Genomic DNA, 22,858 nt, shown 5'->3' with positions numbered 1-22,858 from the left:
TGTTGCGCTCCAAAGGGATAACTTGAAATAACATGATGTAGGTAATTAAATAATCAAAAGAAAAGCGTGTTTATTATACACTTAGAAAAGAAGGTTCCTTATAGAACCAAAAATGCTTCTATCACTTCCTTAATATATGGAATGTTGAGACGCCGAAGTTTATTGTTCAATTAGCTTTTTTGCGTAATGGTCAGGGACAGTATGAGTGTAGCCAGATCCTTTTCACTCGCTATCCTTAATTCATCTTGTGGTTCACCGGATTCATCATCATCGTCGAGGGACAGACGAACGACCTGCTAGCTAAGCTAGCTACTAACCAGCAGCATCCTAGTTATCCTAGCTACCACTACATCAACACCGGATGCCTGTGTCGTATATGATGAATGGTGGCAATTACTGCTGCCAACAAAGAGTCCGTTATGCTGCATCATGTTAGAAGTTTTATTCATACCACGAGGTTACAGCATAAATTACAGACACGCGTTGTCCGGAGAACGACTCGCCAGATTGTTATGCTCGTTCTAACGTCTCATCGTTTAACCCCTATTTATAAACCCTGATGACCCCTCTTCTGGCCAATCACCAGTCTCCCCTGTCTACAACCCACCCCCTGTCTGTGATATGTGGTATTACACCTAAAACATTCCCCCTTGATACTACCATAAACAACATTCCTTCAGTTCCATTTAAAACATTTAACACCATCGTATTGTCAATACACTACATTCCCCCCTTTCGAGACAACCCAAACGTCTCGAAACCAAACAGAATAGGATTATGACTAGTAACAACTTATCTTATTGAATATCTTTAACCTTAAACCAAACCATTCTCCTCTAGAGTGTAAATACCTTTCTTATAAAATATGAATAACTGTTGATGAAATGTTAACACATTACTATGAATCATGAATAAATCTCTATGGAGTGTGAACACATTACTATGAATTATGAATTATGAATAAATCTTTATGGAGTGTGAGAGCGAAAAACCTGTCAGGCAACCTTTGTTCCAAATCCATCCATCCATCAATCAAGACAGTAAAATTCTCTCACGGTTCCTCTGCCCCAGGCAACCACCGCGGTACTCCAGATAAACTCATAAATCATGTAAAGACATTTGAAACTATGATGCCCTTAAATACACCTGTTTCCCCTGTAAACAAAATCCTATCCAGAAATATCCATTGTACGGCTGGTCAACCCATCGAATCGTACAATGAATCTCTCCCTTCCTAGACCTTCTGTCCCTAAACCCCATCGAAATAAACAAAAGCATCTAAAATCCTCATCTGCATTCAATAACATCAAACATCATTCTACTAAAATCAATACCTAAGAATATGACACAATTATGTATTACACATCAAATATGTCTATATTTCATTGCTGACACTGGAATATAGTCCACTACACTTCATCTCCTCCGTAGTTTCCTCCTCCAATGGACTTGTTGATGATGGAATCAGCCACACCCTCCTTGTTTCATCTCCTCCAGTCATATTGTCCCTTCATATTGTCTTTGTTTGAGTATTCCAATCTCCACATGTTCTCCCAAATGCTTCTGGAATGACAAGAAAATAAACGACCAAACAGTATCTTTTGCAAAACCACATTTTCAAATTAAACCTCAACATCAATTTAAGACCTATAAATGATGTATGAATCACATTAACCTATCCCCCCCTTTGATTCATAAATCATACCAAAAATCATACTAATATTGAAAAAAAAAAAAAAACAACTTGAAAAATCATCAAATAATCCAAAATGATATTTATCCATCAGTAGGCCACTTGTCCCTCTTCGTCCAGATCCGGAACAGTCAACAATGGCATCTGAGTGTTGCCTCCAGGCACCACTCCTCCAACCTATCTCAATATCATAACTTTCTCAACGGTCAGTAACATATTACACAGTGCCTTAAAATGTACCCCATCACTGCCCCCTACTGGCCTAACTGATTTTGCATCCAAATGCATCCCTGATATTTTCCAAATGTAACACCATACCATGAATGAAGTACCCCTTCTCCCTTAAACCTACCCTTCAATGATAGGCTTGAAGACTATAACATGTAGCCGTGTCACCCTTTTAACCCTAGATTTAGCTGTGTCCGGTGCTAGCTCTCTTTTAATAGTAAAAGCCTCATATGGAAGCTTAAACGTTGACCTGTAACAACATCCTATCCCCCATAGGGTAAGAATATACTCTATCATCACAAACCCACCAAATATCTCTAAAATTCCCATAGTCACATTGTCAGTCAAAAGCTAATCTTTTAACCATCAAAGTCCTGCTCTTCTTACTACCTGATATATAAAAAATAACCTATTATTTCCATAAACATACCCCTACCTCATATGTTTTATTAGACCAAAAACAACTTTTATCCTCACTGGTTCACCTGAATACTTCAGGTTTCCACTGTTACCTGACTTTACTTTCCATCTAACAATTCCCATAGGGTAATCCATTTACCCAAGGACACTTAAACCCTACTGTTCTGACAACTACATTATTTTATCGGTCAATGACTGTTGCCGACACCACAGTCATGACAAAGCATAACCCTGACCCAGACCCGCTAGAGGCTGCGCAACCGTCCAACACGTCTTGGGCTGGCATCCCCAACAGACATCAACCCTCAAGATTCCTCACTGATTCTTACAGAATGAGTTAATCTATCTCTAATTTCCACAACAGAGGAACAAGCGGCACTGCAGATACCTCTCCCCGTCTGTCATCAAAATCAAAGACCTCATCCTATAACTCCATGATGAATCTATCTTCTCCATTTCAGATTAATCTATATTGTTTCTATCTGCCCTCCTATTTTCCATAACCTCCTGAGTCCCTCTTGCTACCTCTAATTTCAGAAAAGTTGTCATCATCCTTCCTACATTTGCTATTACCATCGTATCATTAATCCCTTCCCAAAGTTACCATTAACGTTGTTGATTTAGTTGATTAATTAAAACCCTTAATTCCCTCTAGTGGGAAACTACCAACATCCTATTCGATTATTCCCTGTTGGAGTGACTACTGTAATAAACTTATCCTTAACTCCCTCTGTGACTGTGGACAGTTTTACAAACTTCAAATCTTCCATTATAAGCATTACTTTATGAATTACATAGCCCTTTAACCAATAATTCCTAACCGGAACAGATTCTAATGCTTGCCCTAAATAAGTACACATATATTCTCCCTGACCTTTCTCTGTAACATTACGCAACATAAGTGAACAGTCCCTCCTAACCCTCTTCTCAACTATACCTCCTTTTACTCCTGGTCCTGATAACAATACTTATTCTCCATAATGATCTCTCCATATGGGAGGAACGTCCCCATCCTAAACCCTAATAAGTGTTTTCCCCCTAAAATTGGTGCTGTATTGGTTCCCTTATAATCAAATGCAATATATTTATGACTTTAATACCTATCAATGTTGAAAGAGTTAAATTACTTCTCACTGTTGTTTTAATAGACTCACGTGGTGATGTCATTATTGTTACTACTTCATCCCAAAGCTCTGAACTCTTTACTTGTACTTCCATCCATCACCACTAGTGTCACTTTTTCCCCCTTTCAGTTCTACCTCTAAACTTTAAACCTTTTGATTATAACAAAAAGTACCCACAATTACCTTGATCTTCCTATTCTAAAGTGTCATTCATTACTGTTCTCTCTCTCCCTTACTACTAACTTTGAACTTAGCTCACTGTCTCAGAGTTCCTTCACCCCTAGTTCTCCTAACTTATTTTAATCTAATCTTTTCTCTCATAACATTTAAAACCTTTTCCCACTGATGTATTGACAAAATTCCTTCCCCACCAATTTTAGAATACGTGATTGGGAATTCCCCACCTGCTCCTGACTCATTACACACAGACTTGGCAAAACCGACTAAACACCTTTTAGCATAACCTCAAATCTCTTGGTGTAAGGATGTAACCCAGAATAACAGTCACCCCTATTAAGTTTATTTTCCCAGACAGATTGTCTAACAGGCAATCTAATACATTATCATCCTTCCTATGATATTATCTTTTAAGCAAATGATTCCCAAAAACCCCACTTCTTAAAATATTCCACCAGACAGTCAGTCGTCCAGTGTGCCTCTGATCGAACACTTCAATTTAAACCATGCATCTCTTCCCACAATATCCTTGATATATTGTCCTAATATTAGTATGTCTATTGTAATTCCTATTTGACTTCTATAGCAGAGCTCAATTGATTCCCGAAGAGTAAACTGTTTTACTACTTCAAATCCCTATCCTAACCTAATTAGTTTATTTTACAGAGTGATATGTTTAACCTCTTTAGGCTGAACCCAGATACGTTTTTCCCCTATTCACTATCACTTCTAATAGTCGGTTGTTTTTACTTTTAGCTATTTTCTCTTCTTCTCTAATCGATGCTATCAGCTGATACCCCCCTTCTGGATATTCTAAACACTCTAGAATATTTAATGTTCACCTGGAGAACAGGTGATCTTGAATTGCCCCTGTATCTTCCTTAAAAATGTTCTCTTGTTTCCTCCTGACTTGTTGCTGTGGATAGGGAACATCTGGTACCCCCTTTGACTGATACAATTGCATTTGATATTGTTCAGTTGAAGCTGTGACAGTGATTGTTGATTTGATTCACTCTGATTCTTCATACTTTTCTTCTTCTCCACCACCAGTTATAAGTTGTATTTGATTGAGTTTTCTTCGTCCAGTTCTTCTCGTTGTGGACCTATCAGTATTCTTCAAAAGGTTATCTTCTAAGTTCTGTTCTTGAAATATCATCTTCCATCATCTTATTACTTTTCTTCAGCATCTTTGCCTCAATGTATTCTTCTTCTCCTCCAATTCTTGGGATTAAAAATGTTCTCCGCAGGTTTTCTCCTTGTCTCTTCTGTATCTTCAGCGTCTCGAGCTGTTCCTCTAGCTCCCTTTACCTCTCCCAAAGTCGTCTCTTCCTCCAGGCCTGATACGCCTCGGTCTATATCTCCTATTTCTTCTTTGCCAGTCGTTGTAGGATAAAATCCTCTTGAACATAGAACACCTTTAATCTCCAAATCTTCATCACTTTCTTCATCAGAACTCAAATCTCTTGTCTCCTTCTTCGTTCAACTTTCATCAGAGATCAAGTCTCCAGTATCCTTCTTCGTTTCTCCTCTTGCCAACTTCCTTCTGATCACAGAGTCATATCCACCCATGCATAACCTCTTCATCATCACTCATCTTCTTTAACTTCCCCTTCTCCTTCACGTTCCAGACATCTCCTATTATTGGGATCCTTTTCTTCATCAGTTTCTCTTCATCTTCATCTTTCTGAACCTCCTTCTCTTCGTTTCCAAACATGTCAGTTCTTCTTACTTCTGGAGTTTTGAATTCATCTTCATCGTTGTTTCTGCTGGTACCCTATCTATTATTAATCTATATTTCTGATGCAATAATCACTCCTGGATAATTATTGTAAGCTGAGAATAAACCTCCCTAAGCTCTACTTTTTAAACCTATCCTATCGCTGACATATTTTATCAATTTCTGTTTGAGAATGAAGGGCAACTTTTGTTTCACTTGCCGGATACCCTAGCAACACTTTAGTTAAAGGATTACCACTATGCACTATATCAACCAATGTACTGACTTTCATAGTCCTGATATTTTTTACCCACTTGTAACAAGCCTTTCTATTCCTTTATTGTGAACTATCCTATTTTAAACCATATAGATTATGTAGCCTTCTTCCCTGTAATTCTTAATAGACCTAACAACTCCAAATAAATCCCAATAAGTCCATTAAACATCATGAATAATTAAAACCAATTTTTATTCCTATATCCTATGTCCCCAATTTATCCATTAGTGTTGACTATATTACCACAACCCATCAAATGCAAGTAAATTAGTCAACTCCAAAGCAATCCCAAAAACAAAACCTCTAACCCTTCAATAAATGATACAATTCCCATCAAATGCCAGTGATACAAGAGCATCCAAAATGCAATTTTTAATGAAATAGTATTTGCCAAGCCCATGCAAAATCGTCATAAGCTCACATATCGTGTAACAATAACCTGTTTGATGACTTGATCCCCTCCACCGCGTCACGTGATCACTTCCTGTATCTCCCTCGCCCCCTCTCTCCTGTCTCTCATGACAAGGGACAAAGACACAGAAACAGCTTTTAATAGTTAATGCCATCACTGAGTATTTCCAACCATTCAATATTCATTCGTTCTACCTTATTCACTCTAAGACTAAACTCAAAACTAACTAAAACGCTCAAAAACATTTATTTTTATGCGTTATTTAATTATTTAATTCACTCTATTATAATCCGTTACCATATATTTAATTTATAAATTCAATAGGTCCCAAAACAAGTTTCATCTTAACCCCCCACCGTTTAAACTAGAATCATCGTGTTAAAATCTCCTTGTGCCTATTTGTTCCATCGTCTGTGTTCCTCTGTCTCCCCCTGCAGTTTAACCAATGTGTTGTTTTGCAGAATCCCACACATGCGCAAATATCATTTTACCCTCATAGATCGCTCCAAAACATTTCATTTAATTTTAATCGTCTTTTAATTTAATTAATTATACCCCGTCACAACATATATTTGATTTATAACTTTACTACATCTTGCCAAATAGTTTAACGTTCCAATAACAGTTACTGTAACGATTTTAAAAGATTCATGTCCAACGTTCCTTCCCGATAGCTATTAAACCCCTGCAAGAAACCCCTATTAAACCCCTGCCAAGAAACCCCAAAGATAGGACCTTACGCCCCCATTTTGTTTCTTCGCCTCAGCACGACCTCATGTCGTAGTTTTTAGTGCCGTAAACCAAACCGTGTCCTAATCTCGTGTCATAAACTCCAACTCCCACGTTTGGTACTGTAGTGTCGCAAAATTAAACGCATGCGCAAATATCATTCCTCAATACAATTTCACCGTGGAAGGAAGATTCTCTACTCTCTCTCCCCAAACAGAATACCAGTCCAGCTGTAATTCCCCATTTCCCCTTTATAGTCAAACAACATTTAACAGCGCTCACAAAACATATAACCTGACTTACAAACACATAAACAAGTTTAAGAGACTTTCACCCGTCGCAACGGAATCTCTAAGGATACGTTAACATGTAGCACACAACACAATTAGCCTGTAGCATTAGCATTTAGCTTAGCCTAAAGTACCTGGTGACACAACACACATTTAGCCGTTAGCATTAGCCGTTAGCATTAGCCACGATGTACCACGTGACCTGAAACAATGAAGAATGAGCTGTAGTCTCTAGCCAACTGCGATATACTACACAAATCAATATCCTGCACCGTTGCCAAATAAATAATCGTCCAATTCTCCCCGTCTAACTTTATGCTGCCTTGAAAGATGAATCTCATATCAAGCGGTTATCCCCAACCAATTTCCCGTCGGCCAGAGGAGGAGTATAACGTAGTTACAACCATTCACTTCATAATTCCCGCTTAAGAAATCAACCTGACTCAGTCTAACTAAGACCTGGATTTCTGGCCCACTCCTGTGAGTCGCCCCATTTTGAGGTCTTTCCAGATTAACGGTGCCCTAAAAATGCATACGTATTCCAACATTAATTGCCAATCCATTGTCACCCGTTACCAATGAAATATAAAGTTCTACCGTTCATCATTGTCCATAGTTACCAATGATCATTGTCCATAGTTACCAATGAAATATAAAGTTCTACCGTTCCTTTTGCTCTAAATTGGTCATTGTCACCCGTTACCAATGAAATATAAAGTTAGCAGACTCTAGTCGACCAGCAGCAACGCCACCTGAGGCTAGGTTATAATGGAGCAGCTCCTCAGTGCACACAAGTCATATCCAATCTAACAAACTCCGAAGCGGCAAGAACACTCACCCTTTCCATGCCTCAAAGAGAGTTAGCTCGGCGCTTGACTGAAACACAGAAGAGACGCAAACCAAAGCCCCACGTTGGGCGCCATTATGTCGTATATGATGAATGGTGGCAATTACTGCTGCCAACAAAGAGTCCGTTATGCTGCATCATGTTAGAAGTTTTATTCATACCACGAGGTTACAGCATAAATTACAGACACGCGTTGTCCGGAGAACGACTCGCCAGATTGTTATGCTCGTTCTAACGTCTCATCGTTTAACCCCTATTTATAAACCCTGATGACCCCTCTTCTGGCCAATCACCAGTCTCCCCTGTCTACAACCCACCCCCTGTCTGTGATATGTGGTATTACACCTAAAACATTCCCCCTTGATACTACCATAAACAACATTCCTTCAGTTCCATTTAAAACATTTAACACCATCGTATTGTCAATACACTACACCTGCATTTCTTGTGGACCGATGGAGCTCCCGGGTTGTTTCTTCCACCTGTTAAATACAGTGGAGGGCTTCTCCCTCTCTCGTTGACGGATGCTGGCTACCTACCATCCCTCTGTCCGGTTCTCCTCTTCACTAGATGGACGGTAACTTTAGTGTTTAACCCCTCTGTGTCCAAGGACTGAACTTTTTGAATATTATTTTCGGGGCGCCTCAAGTTACATTTTTTACAACATTTATTTCTGATTAAATTAGTTCATTGCATCCGCCATGGAGCCCAGTTTCATAATATTACCTTCTGTCCCTGGTTATGAAGTAATCACGAAAAAACAGGCCTTATGTTTGGGCATTTTTCACCCTACCACCTCCTATTAGTTCTATTGAGCTCCGTGACACCGACTCGCCTTCAGAACGTTCTATTCCCAGCCCATTGTTCTGCGTCACAATGCCAGCTTCACTATTGTTATCAATGAGACCTGCCTGCGTTAACCCTGTAGGTTTACCTCAGTTAACTTATTATTACCAAGGTTACTGCTACTTGGTGAGCGTTAACCCTGTAGGTTTACCTCAGGTAACTTATTATTAACAAGGTTATGGCTACTTGGTGAGCATTAACCGTGTAGGTTTACCTCAGGTAACTGATTATTAACAAGGTTACAGTTACTTGGTGAGGGCGCAGAATGTTCACCTGAGGACATGTTGTGGTCACCAATAGTGAGGTGAGACAGTTTAAGAGGCGATGGCTGGCGGATAGCCATTAAACATTTTCTGGTCATGGTTAACCATATTTGTTTTAAGAAAAATGTGTACTATCTAAATAAAACGCATGTCTCTGTCCTCTTTTTCAAGATGTGGGCGATTTAAACAGCCAGAAAATGTTTTTTTAATGAAGAAATAATAAATACATTTCTTTGAGGACTTGCTGTTTCTAAAAGGCTGCTGGGTAATTTGATATGCATCGAAATATTCGTTCCTAGGCATCAAATTGAGCGAATGCTGCGCAGGTTCACTGAGTTGCAAACCAAATGGGTATAATGGGGTGATTGTTGTCTAATCGGGTGGTCTAGCTAATGGATTTGTAGATCTGACGCAGTTGCTACCTCAGATTATGAGCCAATTAAGTATCATAATTAGTTATGTAGTACCCATATTCGGCCACAAGGAGGAGCAAGAGTGCTATAAACCATACTGTTTTTTGCCATAAAAACCCTAAACCTAACAATCAATCAAATGTATTGATAAAGCTCTTTTTACACCAGCAGATGTCACAAAGTGCTATACAGAAACTCTTACCCTACTTATAACCTATTTTAGCCGTAACCCTAACGACTAATTCTAGGGTATGGTAGCCTAGAACACTTATAGAAACTAATTTAGTAATAATATTATCTTAGTAAATACAATTATAGTATTAAATAGCGTTTTGATTATTTATTTTTATTTTTATTATATGTATAATTGCAAGACAGAACACTTGATAAATAAGACACATTTGTTTTATTTTTCAAATGTGGTTTGAATTGGGTGACCTAGTAACCTCTGTGTGAAAGTCCAGCAATTGGCGTGGGGCAGGTTTGAGACTGATCTAATACACTTTATTTCTCAGCTGCCTTACCAATGTCTGTACTTGAATTAATAACTTTTAATTGCTAAATGTTCCCAATAGATGGCAGCATAAGACCACGAAGCATCAGTTATAGGCTACAAGCTGCAATATGATTGACATAAATTAGCATGCAACCAAATACTATGTGTCCCATGATTTTCTAAAATGGTCACTCATTACTTTAGTGAGCTATATATCTCGTATTAGGCCTGTGATGCTTTTGGAAGAGCAATTAAATAGTGACTATAGCAGGTGTTGAACCCCGGGTAAATAATCACTAGTCAGATGATCCAACCTCAACCCTACTATACATGCATTTTTAAATATCTAATATTGCGATTAAACAACCTCGGAATAGACAAGACAAGAGTTTGTCTTCCAGCTCGCCAATAAATTACATCATGCAACCCTCCCGGTTAGCAAATGTACCTAAACATGCCCCTCGCTTGTGCTAGAAGGCAGAGTGCTCGCTCCTGGTTGATGAATCTGACAATTAATGTACTAGGAATATACGTTTTTCTCGACCAGAGGTGACTAAATTAATGTTCAGGCTTATTGATAATCGTTATAGTAATGAAGTATAATTTCAAAACATGAGCATAAAAACAGCTAATAATAAACATGAATCATCATTATATTATTTCACAGTAATCTGTTAAATGCTTTTTCAGTCGTTCATCTTGCTTCAGCAGTGTGGAAAGGGACAGTAAAAAGCATGTGCAGGAGTTTTCCTGTGAGGGGGAGTGGTGGTGTATCCAGGGAGAAAACTAAACTAACCTTCTGAAATGTCATTCATGGTCTTACGCTGCCATCTATTGGAATTATTTAGCAACTGCAGTAGTACTGAATAAAATATATCCTTACTAAAATAGTAATTACTCAGAATTACAAAATATGACATTTTCTAGTTCATTTTATCACTTACAACCATAAAATAACCATTTATAGCATAACAAACAATGAAACTGACAAAAACCAAAAACACCATACATTTAGTTAACTATATATATATACTATTTATTTAGATGGGTGACATTATCTGCCAAAGTAATACCACTGTAGATAAAGAAGAGCTCTCCAGTAGGTGAACCAAAACATTCAAAGACCATTTTCTCAAAAATGAGGTTACAAGTTTATCATCTTTAAAAGCAGAATTACTTTCCCATTGTTCCTCAACTGTAGTGTATGATATACCTTTTTCTAGCTGAGTCCCTACTTTTATCCAATGTAAAAAACACAATTTCAAATTTTGCTACATTATATCTAATCGAGCCGGTCGGTCACATTTGACTGTGTAAAATCTAGCAGTACTATTTATTTCTCTGAGAGTGAGACAGATATATATTATTACTGTGTAAAACCTAGCAGTACTACTTATTTCTCTGAGTGAGGCAGATATATATTATTACTGTGTAAAACCTAGCAGTACTACTTGTTTCTCTGAGAGTGAGGCAGATATATAGCATTTTGCAAAAAAACATGATTATTTGTCTCTCTAAAATGAAACCATCAAGTGATAGATTTTAAACAAATACATGTCTGTCATTGAACAACCCCATGCCATGATTAGCTACTGAAAAAACACACCAATCTCTTTCATAATTTCTTTAAACAATAAAAGCTCATTTACGAACATTTCTGAAAATGGATATATAGCGTTTTGGCATAAAACTTGTTTCCCCATCTGAGCTCAGAGTAGATGAGAGACGTAATGTTTGTCTCTGTTGTGTTGAAGTCCAATCAAGCAGGAGAGACCAGCCTCCCCTGTACCCAGCTGTGTGTCCATGAAGAGTGACCAGTCTATGCATCAACCTCTATCCTTTAGAGAGGGAGACTTTTCTAGTGAACAAAGGTAAGAAGAACTCATGGGTCATGGTCAGTGAGTTAAACAACACTGTCTCTAGTCATTTCTCCTCTCCCATTTTCCCATTTATTTTTGTTGTTTTCATAATCCATAGGCTAATCCTTTTTTCCATTTTCATAGTCCTGAAATAATATTACACAAACACAACATTCCCTCCCTGTGTGTGTGTGTGTGTGTGTGTGTGTGTGTGTGTGTGTGTGTGTGTGTGTGTGTGTGTGTGTGTGTGTGCACTCCCTGGATGAGGAGATGTAATCTGATGTTTTGTCCACAGAAACCAACAGGAAAGATCAGAGTCAGAGATTCTCAGTGGTCAGTCATCCCAGAGTCATCAAACAGACCTGGCCTCCATATTCAGTGTATGTGGTCCTGTTATGTACATTTGTTTTTGTTTACCTCAAGTAAAGTTGATCTGTCAATCATTCATTAATGTGTTAATGAGAAAGCATTTAGTCTCTTGCTTAACTTATTTACTTGATTTATTTCAGTTGCTTGAAGAGAATATTATGACATTTGTGAAGAATGAGCTGAAGATGTTTCAGAGGATTCTTAGTCCAGAACTCCCAGAAGGCTTTGAGAGTCAGAAGCAGGATAAGGAAGTGGTGGATGCTGAAGATGAGAAGCAGGAGAGCAGTGCCAGAGAGGGGGCTCTGAAGATCACACTGCACCTCCTGAGGAAAATGAACCAGAAGGAGCTTGCTGACACACTGGAGAAAAGTAAGAGCTGTCTGCCTCATGTTGAATGCTGTTTTATAACAAACATTTAAAAACTGTAGCTAAAGTACAGCTAAAGTAGCTGTGCAACTCAATGATATTGTAGCAGCCTTAACACAACACCCAGTGACCTCATTAAGTAGCAGCAGGGATGTGTTGTGTTGATTAATTTAGACAGAGAGAAGAGGAGAGAGAGAGAGAGAGAGAGAGAGAGAGAGAGAGAGAGAACATTATTAATGCCATATAATGATATAAATCAGTCACACCAGTATGTAATGCATTATGAAAACATTTACAGATTTATACAGACAGTTAGGAGAATAAATGATTATAATTTAAACTTTATAAGACAGTCTTACAATACTGTAGGCATTAAAACAGATGTAATATTAATATCCTCTGTGTTATTTCTAGATTCAGATGAGCGTGCTGTGATTTTCCAACGTGAACTCAAATCTAATATAAAGAAGAAGTTTCAATGTGTATTTGAGGGGATCGCTAAACAAGGAAACCCAACACTTCTCAATAAGATCTACACAGAGCTCTACATCACAGAGGGTGGAACAGGAGAGGTCAATAATGAACATGAGCTGAGACAGATTGAGACAACAACCAGGAAACAAGCAAGACCAGAGACTGCAATCAAATGTAACGACATCTTCAAACCCTTAACTGGACAAGACAAACTTATCAGAACTGTGCTGACAAAGGAGTCGCTGGCATTGGAAAAACAGTCTCTGTGCAGAAGTTCATTCTGGACTGGGCTGAAGGAAAAGCAAATCATGATGTCCAATTTGTATTTTCATTCCCTTTTCGGGAGCTGAATTTGATGAAAGGGGAAAAACACACTTTCATTGAACTTCTCAATCACTTCTCAATGGAAACCAAAGAATCAAGAATCTCCAACTACGACAAGTACAAAGTTCTGTTCATCTTTGATGGTCTGGATGAGTGCCGACTGCCCCTAGACTTCCAGAAGAACAAGATCTGTTGTGACGTCACAAAGTCAACCTCAGTGGATGTTCTGCTGACAAATCTCATCAAGGGAAATCTGCTTCCCTCTGCTCTCCTCTGGATAACTACCCGACCTGCAGCAGCCAATAAGATCCCTTCAGTGTGTGTTGACCAGGTGACAGAGGTACGAGGGTTCAATGACCCACAGAAGGAGGAGTACTTCAGGAAGAGATTCAGTGAGGAGGACCTGGCCAGCAGAATCATCTCACACATAAAGACATCAAGGAGCCTCCACATCATGTGCCACATTCCAGTCTTCTGTTGGATTTCTGCAATAGTCCTTGAACAAATGCTGAAACATAAGAGAGAAGAGATGCCCAAGACTCTGACTGAGATGTTCATACACCTTGTGGAGTTTCATACCAAACAGAAGAATGAAAAGTATCTTGGGAAAGAAGAGACAGGTCCACACTGGAATAAAGAGAGCAATCTGTCACTGGGAAAACTGGCTTTTCAACAGCTTGTGAATGGCAATCTGATTTTCTATGAAAAAGACCTGAAAGAGGCTGGCATTGATGTCAATGAAGCCTCAGTGTACTCAGGATTGTGCACACAGCTCTTTAAAGAGGAATGTATGCTGTACCAAGACAAGGTGTACTGCTTCGTGCATCTGAGCATTCAGGAGTTTCTGGCTGCTGTATATGTGCTCCTCTCATTCATCAACAACAATGAGAATCTAATGGCCAAACGTCAATCAACGTCCAGCAACTTTTTTGCACTGTTCAGAGACAAGCCTGAAGTTACTTTCTACAAGAGTGCTGTGGATAAAGCCTTACAAAGTGAGACAGGAAACCTGGACCTGTTCCTCCGCTTCCTTCTGGGCCTCTCTCTGGAGTCCAATCAGAAGCACTTACGAGGTCTACTGACAAAGACAAGAAGCAGCTCACAGAGCCATGAAGAAACAGTCAAGTACATCAAGGAGAAGATCAGGGAGAATCCCTCTCCAGAGAGGTGCATCAATCTGTTCCACTGTCTGAATGAACTGAATGACCATTCTCTAGTGGAGGAGATCCAAAGCTACCTGAGATCAGGAAGTCTCTCAGAAGAAGAACCGTCACCTGCACAGTGGTCAGCTCTGGTCTTTGTGTTGCTGACTTCAGAAAAGGAGCTGGATGTGTTTGACCTGAAGAAATTCTCCAGATCAGAGGAAGGTCTTCTGAGGCTGCTGCCAGTGGTCAAAGCCTCCAGAGCTGCTCTGTGAGTACATAACATAACATTTAAGTACTAATCATCAGGAAGAAATATTCAATTTAGAGAAAAATATGTATTAGAATATGTATATAATATATCATATTAAATTGAAAAACTTACTGAATCAGTGCATTGGTGTTCACATTAGTATAACATTATAACCATACAATTCTAGGAGACGGAAGATGAATCTATATGTTGTTTGAGAGAATAAACCAAATGCATCTGCCATTGTCCTTCTACACTACTGGTGTTAAATTAACAGTGTGTTTCTGAAATCATGATGATCTCTTTGCAGGCTGTCAGGCTGTGGAGTCACAGAGGAAGGCTGTGCTTCTCTGGTCTCAGCTCTGAGTTCAAACCCCTCACACCTGAGAGAGCTGGATCTGAGTAACAATGACCTGAAGGATTCAGGAGTGAAGCTGCTCTCTGCTGGACTGGGGAGTCCCCACTGTAAACTGGAGACTCTGAGGTCAGTATTCCTGTAGTTGGTCAACAAGTGATAACTGTTCACCAGATCCACATGTGTTTACCAGGCACACATAGTCCACACCATATGTATTTGGACAGTGAAGCTTACAGTTTTACATTTGGTGCTATACTCCATCATTTTGGATTTGAGATATAATGTTTCATATTTGGTGACAGTATATAATATCACCGTTTATTTGAGGTTAATGGTGAGAGGTTAGCATGTTTTGTTGTAGCCTCTGTAACTTTCTCACTCATTATTATTCATGATTCATTCATGACTTTTCTTAATCATGGCATCATCAGGATTAATTTAGTAGTGTTTATAAACCTGTTATCTACTCACTTAGACAGAAAATTACTCCAGTCATCATCCACCATTCAGTTACTATTGAACAAAACATAACCCAAAACACAACCAAAACAAACTGCAAATGCAACCAACAAGTTTGGGACCAAATACTAAACTTTTGACAACTTTAATACACTATAAGTGAATTGGTCAGAATACTTATGACTTGTTCAAATGGGGGGACTAGATACATAAAGTGCTTTCATTTCTAAATGGTGAAACAGATATGTATGAAAATACCCTCAATAAAAGGTGACATTATATACTGTCACCTCATATGAAACATTTGATCTCAAATCCAAAATGCTGGAGTACAGAGCCACATTTAAAATGTTAGCGTCACTGTCAAAATATATATGGTGTGGACTGTATACTCAATACAATCTAAATCTGATACCTCACTGTCTGTCTTTTGACTGATTCTGCTTTTTAAACTGCTCTGGTCAGTCTACTCAAATATTTGTACTATACATTTTTCTATCTACAAGCAATTCTTTGATAATTTGTCATTTCTAATAATGATACATTAATTTATGAATAGATATGTCAGGTTTCAGGATGCTGATATATCTGAATATGTTGAAAAAAATATACTGCCACTATTTTCACCACCAAAGAATAGCAGTGTGGTTTTAATATGATTTGACTCTTTGCAGGCTGTCAGGCTGTCTAGTCACAGAGAAAGGCTGTGCTTCTCTGGTCTCAGCTCTGAAATCAAACCCCTCACACCTGAGAGAGCTGGATCTGAGTAACAATGACCTGAAGGATTCAGGAGTGACGCTGCTCTCTGCTGGACTGGGGAATCCCCACTGTAAACTGGAGACTCTGAGGTCAGTATTCCTGTAGTTGGTCAACAAGTGATAACTGTTCACCAGATCCACATGTGTTTACCAGACACACATAGTCCACACCATATGTGTTTGGACAGTGAAGCTTATAGTTTTACATTTGGTGCTATGCTCCAGCATTTTGGATTTGAGATATAATGTTTCATATCAGGCAACAGTACAGAATGTCACCTTTTATTTGATGTTAATGGTGAGAGGTTAGCATGTTTTGTTGTAGCCTCTGTAACTTTCTCATTCATTATTATTCAAGATTCATTCATGATTTTTCTTAATCATGGCATCATCAGGATTAATTTAGTAGTGTTTAGAAACATGTTATCTACTCACTTAGACAGAAAATTACTCCAGTCATCATCCACCATTCAGTTACTATCGGGCAAAACATAACCCGCAACACAACCAAAACAAACTGCAAATGCAACCAACGAGTTTGGATCAAAATACTAAACTTTTAACTACTTTAATACACTATAAGTGAATTGGTCAGAGTACTTATGACTTCTTCAAATAGGGGGACTAGATACATAAAGTGCTTTCATTTCTAAACGGTGAAACACATATGTATTAAAATATCCAAAAATAAAAGGTTACATTATATACTGTCACCTCATATGAAACATTTGATCTCAAATCCAAAATGCTGGAGTATAGAGCCACATTTAAAATGTTAGCTTCACTGTCAAAATAGATATGGTGTATACTCAATACAATCTAAATCTGATACCTCACTGTCTGTCTTTTGACTGATAGTGCTTTTTAAACTGCTCTGGTCAGTCTACTCAAATATTTGAACGTTATATTTGTCTCTCTACAAGCATTACTTTGATAATTTGTCATTTCTAATAATGATACATTAATTTATGAATAGATATGGTAGGTTTCAGGACTCTGATATATCTGAATATGTTGAAAAAATATACTGCCACTATTTTCACCGCCAAAGAATAGAGCAGTGTGATTTTAATATGATTTGACTCTTTGCAGGCTGTCAGGCTGTCTAGTCACAGAGGAAGGCTGTGCTTCTCTGGTCTCAGCTCTGAAGTCAAACCCCTCACACCTGAGAGAGCTGGATCTGAGTAACAATGACCTGAAGGATTCAGGAGTGAAGCTGCTCTCTGCTGGACTGGGGAATCCCCACTGTAAACTGGAGACTCTGAGGTCAGTATTCCTGTAGTTGGTCAACAAGTGATAACTGTTCACCAGATCCACATGTGTTTACCAGACACACATAGTCCACACCATATGTGTTTGGACAGTGAAGCTTATAGTTTTACATTTGGTGCTATGCTCCAGCATTTTGGATTTGAGATATAATGTTTTATATGAGGTGACAGTATATAATGTCACCTTTTATTTCAGGATATTTTCATACATATCTGTTTTACCGTTTAGAAATGAAAGCATTTTATGTGTCTAGTTCTCCCATTTGAAGAAGTCGTAATTATTTGGACAAATTCATTTAGTCAGAAGTTTAGTATTTGGTCCCATATTCCTTACCTGCAGTGATTATATCAAGCTTGTGATTCTAAAAACTTGTTGAATGCATTTGCAGTTTGTTTTGGTTGTGTTTTGGATGATGTTTCTCCCAATAGAAACTGAATGGTGAAAAATGTCCTGTCATTTTGGAGTCACTTCACTTGTATTGTCAGTAAGAATAGAAGATGTTTCTGAACACTTCTACATTAATGTGGATGCTACTATGATTATGAATAATCATGAATAAATCGTGAATAATGATGAATGAGAAAGTTACAGAGGAACAAGTATCATACCCCCTCTGTTATTGGTAATGGTGAGAGGTTAGCATGTTTTGTTGTAGCCTCTGTAACTTTCTCACTCATTATTATTCATGATTCATTCATGATTTTTCTTAATAATGTCATCATCAGGATTAATTTAGTAGTGTTTAGAAACATGTTATCTACTCACTTAGACAGAAAATTACTCCAGTCATCATCCACCATTCAGTTACTATCGGGCAAAACATAACCCAAAACACAACCAAAACAAACTGCAAATGCAACCAACGAGTTTGGGACCAAATACTCAACTTTTGACTACTTTAATACACTATGATTGAATTGGTCAGAATATGTTTGACTTCATCAAATGGGGGACTAGATACATAAAGTGCTTTCATTTCTAAATGTTGAAACAGATATGTATTAAAATACCCTCAAATAAAAGGTGACATTATATACTGTCACCTCATCTGAAACATTTGATCTCAAATCCAAAATGCTGGAGTATAGAGCCACATTTAAAATGTTAGCTTCACTGTGAAAATATATATGGTGTGGACTGTATACTCAATACAATCTAAATCTGATACCTCACTGTCTGTCTTTTGACTGATACTGCTTTTTAAACTGCTCTGGTCAGTCTACTCAAATATTTGTCATATGCATTTTTCTATCTACAAGCAATACTTTAATAATTTATCATTTCTAATAATGATACATTCATTTATGAATAGATATGTCAGGTTTCAGGACACTGATATATCTGAAAATGTTGAAAAAATAAACTGCCACTATTTTCACCACCAAAGAATAGCAGTGTGATTTTAATATGATTTGACTCTTTGCAGGCTGTCAGGCTGTCTAGTCACAGAGGAAGGCTGTGCTTCTCTGGTCTCAGCTCTGAAGTCAAACCCCTCACACCTGAGAGAGCTGGACCTGAGCTACAATCACCCAGGAGACTCAGGAGTCAGACTGCTCTCTGCTGGACTGGAGGATCCACACTGCAGACTGGAGAAACTCAAGTATGTAGAGGGTTTATGTCAATGTTCATATCAGACATGTTGGAGTTATCAGGCTAGTTAAGACAAACATTCTGACCACCACTTGGACTAAGTCATATAAAGACTGTGTGTGTGTGTGAGTGTGTGTGTGTGTGTGTGTGTGTGTGTGTGTGTGTGTGTGTGTGTGTGTGTTGTGTGTGTGTGTGTGTGTGAGTTCAGGTGTATTCCTCAATGACTGTCTGTTCTTCTGCTTACCGCTACAGTGTGGAACATGGTGGAGAGAACACAATGAAACCTGGACTTAGAAAATGTGAGTGTTGACTGCTGTGAAGAATATGACTAAGAATAAGTCTTAATTCAAGTGAAGTCAAAGTCAAAGACCACCATCATTACTTACTTGGTCATATTAAATATCAGCTGTAGTTCTACAGAAGCACAAATCAGGGACACCAAAGTTTACAAAGAGTTGCTTTGACAATGTGTGTGTCTGTGTGTGTGTGTGGCGTGTTCGTGTTACTTTAGAAATGTGTGTGTGTGTTCATGCATGCATGAAGGTGTGTGTGTGTTCAGGGTGTTTGTGTGCGTGTGTGTTCAGGATGTGTGTGTGTGTTGTGTGTGTGTGTGTGTGTGTTCAGGATGTGTGTGTTTGTGTGTGTGTGTGTGTGTGTGTTCAGGATGTGTGTGTGTGTGTGTGTTCAGGATTTGTGTGTGTGTGTGTGTTCAGGATGTGTGTGTGTGTGTGTGTGTGTTCAGGATGTGTTTGTGTGTGTGTGTGTGTGTGTGTGTTTAGGATGTGTGTGTTTGTGTGTGTCCAGCTTGTGTGTCCAGTGTGTGTGTGTGTGTGTGTTCAGGATGTGTGTGTGTGTGGCGTGTTCATGTTACGTTTGAAATGTGTGTGTGTGTGTATGTGTACAGTGTGTGTATGTGTACAGTGTGTGTGTGTGTTCAGGATGTGTGTGTGTGTGTGTTCAGGATTTGTATCTTTGTGTGTGTGTGTGTTCAGGATTTGTGTGTGTCCAGTGTGTGTGTGTAATTAATGGGAATAAGTGTGTTTTATATTACCATACAGTATAACATATGATCATTCAACAAGTCTCAAGTTACCTTAACTTCTCCTTTTGATACCTAGAAACATCTACATTAAATGAATTAGTGAAAAGTGAGTTAACATTCTAATGTGAATGATGATGATTTCTAATATTGTGTCTGGTTTCATCCATCAGATGTCTGTGATCTCACACTGGACCCAAACACAGTAAACAGATTCCTCTCTCTGTCTGAGGAGAACAGAAAGGTGACACGTAGGAGAGAGGAGCAGCCGTATCCTGATCACCCAGAGAGATTTGAGGTCTGGCCACAGGTGCTGTGTAGAGAGGGTCTGACTGGGCGCTGTTACTGGGAGGTAGAGTGGAGTGGGAGAAGGGCTGGTATAGGAGTGGCATATAAAGGAATCAGCAGGAGAGGATGGGGTGACTGTAGGATTGGATACAATGACAAGTCCTGGAGTCTGATCTGCTCTGACAACAGTTACTCTGCCTGGCACAATAATAAGTCCACTACCATAGACGTCCCCTCCTCCAGCTCCCACAGAGTAGGAGTGTATCTGGACTGGCCAGCCGGCACTCTGTCCTTCTACAGTGTCTCCTCTGACACACTGACCCACCTGAACACATTCCACTCCACATTCACTGAGCCCCTCTATCCAGGGTTTAGGGTTTATGGTGATGACTCCTCAGTGTCCCTGTAAATAATAACCATGGTAACACTGACACACACACAGGACACACACACACTGGACACACACACACACTGGACACACACACACACACACACACCTGACACACACACACTGGACACACACACACACACACACCTGACACACACACACAGGAAACACACACAGGACACACACACACACTGGACACACACACACACACACACTGGACACACACACACACTGGACACACACACACACACACACACACACTGGACACACACACACACACTGGACACACACAAACACACACACACACACTGGACACACACACTGGACACACACACATACGCTGGACACACACACACACACACACTCACACTGGACCCACACACATACACACTGGACACACACACACTGAAACACACAAACACACACACACAGTGGACGCACACACTGGACACACACACATACGCTGGACACACACACACTGGACACACACACACACACACACTCACACTGGACACACACACACATACACACAGGACACACACACCTGACACACACACAGGACACACACACTGGACAGACACACACACTGGACACACACACACACACACACTAGACACACACACACACTGGACACACACACCTGACACACACACACACACAGGACACACACACTGGACACACACACACACAGGACACACACACTGGACACACACACACACACACTGAACACACACACACACACACACACTGGACACACACACTGGATACACAAACACAATGGACACACACACACTGATCACACACACACACTGAACACACACACGCTGAACACATACACACACTGGACACACACACACACACACACACACACACACACACACTGGACACACACACACTGGACACACACACACACTGGAAACACACACACTGGACACACACACACACACTGGACACGCATCCACACACACACACTGGACACACACACACACACACTCTGAAACACACACACACTGGACACACACACACACACTGAACAAACACACTGGACAAACACACACTCTGGACACACACACACACTGGACACACACACTGAACACACACACACTGGACACACACACACTGGACACACACACACTGGATACACACACAAACACACACACAGAGGACACACACACACTGGGGACACACACACACTGGACAAACACACACACACACACACAAACACACACACACACACACACTGGACACACACACTCACACACACTGGACACACACACACACACACACAGGAAACACACACAGGACACACACACACACTGGACACACACACACACCTGACACACACACACAGAACACACACACACTGGACACACACAAACACACACACACAGTGGACGCACACACTGGACACACACACACACACTGGACACACACACATACGCTGGACACACACACACACACACACACACTCACACTGGACCCACACACACCTGACACACACACACACAGGACACACACACACACACACTCACACACACTCACACACACTGGACACACAAACACACTGGACACACACACTCACACACAATGGACACACACACACACACACACTGGACACACACAAACACACACACACAGTGGACGCACACACTGGACACACACACATACGCTGGACACACACACACTGGACACACACACTCACACTGGACACACACACACACACAGGACACACACACTGGACACACACTAACACTGGACACACACACACACTGGACACACACACACACACACACTGGACACACACACACACACACACAGAACACACACACTGGACACACACACACACACACTGGACACACACACACTGGACACACACACACTGGACACACACACACACACACACACACACTGGATACACACACTGGATACACACACGCTGAACACACACACGCTGAAGACACACACGCTGAACACACACACAAACACA

This window comes from Coregonus clupeaformis, unplaced genomic scaffold (assembly GCF_020615455.1).
Source record: "Coregonus clupeaformis isolate EN_2021a unplaced genomic scaffold, ASM2061545v1 scaf0274, whole genome shotgun sequence".
NCBI lineage: Eukaryota > Metazoa > Chordata > Actinopteri > Salmoniformes > Salmonidae > Coregonus > Coregonus clupeaformis.
This window is presented reverse-complemented; position numbering follows the sequence as displayed.